At 32.8% G+C, this 4041-nt stretch overlaps 1 long non-coding RNA gene across 1 annotated transcript; it reads left to right on the top strand.

Annotated features, from left to right (window-relative positions):
• LOC108662254 lies at positions 1984 to 3652 on the top strand. Its single transcript, XR_001928074.1, has 3 exons — positions 1984 to 2024; positions 2681 to 2754; positions 3624 to 3652. It is a non-coding gene; the product is annotated as an uncharacterized LOC108662254 (long non-coding RNA).

The raw sequence follows: 4041 nt of genomic DNA on the forward strand, positions 1-4041 counted from the left end.
GTATAAGGAAACTCAAACATATGGTTGGAAATGATATGAATGATATGAAGTTATACACAAGTATAATAAGAAGGTTGACATGCACTATAAGAATTATTATATTGAAACTAGGATTGGGATACGGATGAATAAAGGGGGAATGTAGTCCAAGGCATGTGAACACATGGATTCCTATATATAAAGAGAGATGTTGACATTTGAAAATGCATGTATATATGTATATATGAAATTGATAATTTTACTAACTAAAGTGAAGAATGGTTCTCAGTAATTGGGAGATTTTGAAATAGTGTCCAGAGAGGTCAGTGAGCTAAAGTGTTAACGGACATGCAATGAACGATTAAAGTTATGAGTGACTTTGAAGGTAAACCTTGGATTGTTTAAGTTCTTAATGGAACTCTATTAAAGGAAGTGTATAGACCAGTATAAGATGGATGAATCAAGGTTGAGAAATTTGGTACGGAGCGAATTAATAAAATGATGATTAGGTATACATAAGTAAGTATGATATGTGATCGAAATCAGTATAATTGAGGTGAAGTTATGGTTCAAATTTAATAATGGTGATAAAGGCATGCTTAGTGTCTCGATATAAGAGATCATGGTTGTGAAAAGTATTACTGATCCAGTTCCAAAGGATGATAAGTGCCATAAATAAAGCATTTAATTGAACTGAAGGTGAACGAGGTGAATAAATTGAATGTCCCTATAGAAGGAACAAGGAGTAGGATCATAGAAGGAGATTGATAACGCAACATCGACGGGAATTCGAGGACGAATTCTATTTAAGTGGGGGAGATTGAAATACCCCATACTTTGATATGGTGATAAATAAAGTTGATCGAATGCAAATTGAGGTCAATTAAAATGTTTAAAAGTGATAAAAGACGAAAGGAGTAGTTTAGGATAAAATATTTCGCAAGTGAGAAAATAACAATAAAATAATAATAATTTTATCAGAGGAGAATTTGTGAGATAAAAGGCGATTCAGAAGTCAAGTGAGGCATAATAAGGTATTTCAGGTACCAAGGAGACAAGATAAAATTTTTAAAATATTAATATTTAGCCGGATGTCGAAATCAGTCAAGAAGAAAGATCATATGGTTGATTCAAGTGGGGGAGAAGATGACAAGCCCGACTCTATAAAAATATTTATCATGACATACACGTGATGGATAGCATGTTTGCATGCTAGGAGAGTCCCGAAAAAAATACAAAAGTCGGTATTGTACCTAGAGGTACAACAAAGTTGATTTAAACCTCGAACTAGATCAAATAGAGAATTTACGATGAAATTAAGAATTTTAATGTCCCAGAATGGTTTAATATGGTGATTCGGAGTTCGAGGATCAATTTGGAGTCAAACCGAAATTTTCGCTATCTAGGGGCAAAATGGTCATTTGCCACCTGGGGACAAAATGGAAATTTTTAGAAAAGATTTTTGGCCCCATTTGACTTATTGGAGTAAGATTTGAGGTTTAGAAGTGAAAAATTTTAATTTCGGTATAATTTGGAGTAAAAGGGTAAAATGGTAATTTTGCCACCCGAAATCAAAAATTTAATTTTTGAAAGGATTTTGATCAAATTTAATTATTTGGAGTGTGAAATGAGTATGAGGAGTGAAAATTATGCATTATGGCAAATTTTCAATTTTTGGGGTAAAAATGTAATTTTTGAAAAGTTCGGGGGCAAAAGTGTAATTTTGAAAAATTTGCTCCACCAAAACTTTGGAAAAATCTGGAAATTTCACTTAAGACTTGGATAAGTCAAAGGGAATGCATGGTGGAAAAAGTAGGACAAATGGATGGCTAGAAAAAAAAATGAATTAATAAAATATTTAAAATATGAATAAAATAATATTATTTCATTAAACAATAAAAAAGGCATAAAAAAATCAGCCCACCCATTCTTCTTCTTCAACATTCGGCCAAGCAAGAAACAAGAGAGAGAAAGGAGAAAATAAAACCCTAGCTAAGAAATTTAAAGGGAAAATAGGTGGAAATTCAAAAATCAAGTGAAAAAAGGTAACATTTCTTAAATTTGTCTTGTGCTTTACCTTTCCCATGCATTTTCCATCATTTTTCATGGTTGAATCATGTGATTTGAGGATGATTTGAATTCTGGTCATATGGGTTTAGAGAGAGAAAGTTGTTAGATAAATTTGATTTTGAGCTATGTTAGTGTTTAGTGTTAGTTTAGCATGTTTATGAGTAAAACAACAAGAAAAATATTTATCTTCTCCATGAATTTCCCTAGGCCGAATCTAGCCAATGGTATGTGAGGATGAGGTTGACTTTATTTTAAGAGAATTGGGTGGAAAAATGATGAATTATGAGGTTGGAAATTAAATGGGAATTTTCGGTGCAATAAATTGAAATTTTTACCCACTAGGGGTAAAAGCGTAATTTATAGTCCGGACTGATAAATTGGACCAAATTCACAGTCATTGAGGTATTGTGGATATAATTGGATAATTGAAATTGAAATGGATGGAATTGGAGTCGAATTGGGGATTTTAGGAATTTACACCGTGTATAGGCGAGTTAGGTCGGACACCGCAATTAAGCGATTGTCTAGACATTTCAAATCCTATCTAGTGCATACGCATGGATAAGAGCCTGAAATAATTTATGATAAATTGACACAATTTATTGAATTTTGTGTCATGGATTATGGATAGGTGGTGAGTCAATTGTTTCGGGTAAGAGACTGCACCCGAGGGCGGAAGATAGGAGTATTTCTACTCCTAATACTGTGAGTAAACTTATTATCGTCTTAATTATCTAGAGTAGTTTTATACAATTGTGTGATTTTATGAAAAATGGGTTTAAATGGTAAATTGCTATGTTTTAAGAGAAATTGTGATTTTATAAAATGATTTTATAAATTTTCTGAAAAATCGAATATTGGTTTTGAAAATAGAGTAATTGGAGACTGCCTGCTTGTGTTGTAAATTTATGGTTTTAAATTGAATGGCTTATGACAATATATGAGCATGAATGGCTAAACTGATTTTGGTGTCAGAATTATTTGTATTGTGTATTCAGCCTTGAGAGGCTAGATTGCGATAAATTGCCATGCCATGCTAGAATGAATTTTATTGAATTGGTGGAGTATATATTAATTATTTACTGCAGAGGGGGTTCCGTGGACCAGCCTATTAGAGGGGCACGGTAAACTCCATTATATTATTACCTCGAACGGAGAGGCGCGTAGGGTATCTCCTGGGGTAAAGCTTAGGGTTCACTTCACGCCAAACCACCACGTGAAGGGGAACTCAGCCAACGCCAAGGAACGGCTGTATTTTTCTCAAACTAAAATATATTTTAAGTGTATACAAAATTTTAACAGCCTTGGCGGACTCGGTTAGATGCCCTGCGCAAGGTATCACCGAGTATGAGTTTTGGCACGAGCCAAAGTTTTAAGAAATTCATAAGCCAAGTTGATTACTCGATTTATATGGATTGATTTTATTTGGTTGAAATGAACTGAAAGGTAATGAAATTACAGTATGATGACTTATTTTAATTGTCTCCATTTACTCGGCTTTAGATACTTTAGATGGTATCTGTTTACTCACTGGGATTATAAAATCTCACCCCTTCTTCCTATACATTTTTCAGGCTCAGGACAGTTTGTAGATAGTCGAGTAGGACGAGAACTAAGCTCGGAACTGCATTATAGAAAGTAAGAGTTCACAGTCTTACATCCTCTTGGTCAATTGGAGCCCACGTGTCATTGCAGATCAAAACTTATATTTTGGTTATCTGTATTTCTATTCATACAATTTTTACTTTACTTTCATGTGCGAAAAATTATTTACGAATATTTTTATAAAAATTTATTTTATGAGAAAATAGAATATTTTATTGATTATTTTTGAATAGTACTAGTTGTTAACAATTTACTTTCAAATGAAGTTTTAGATACTTATTTTGTTTTTAAATCATTAAATATATATTTTCTACTTACCTACTACATTTTTAGCAAGTTTTGAGATTTTTGACGAAAAATTACGAAAATGCCTCTATGAGCCAAAAA

Source organism: Theobroma cacao, chromosome 1 (genome assembly GCF_000208745.1).
Source record: "Theobroma cacao cultivar B97-61/B2 chromosome 1, Criollo_cocoa_genome_V2, whole genome shotgun sequence".
Classification (NCBI taxonomy): Eukaryota; Viridiplantae; Streptophyta; class Magnoliopsida; order Malvales; family Malvaceae; genus Theobroma; species Theobroma cacao.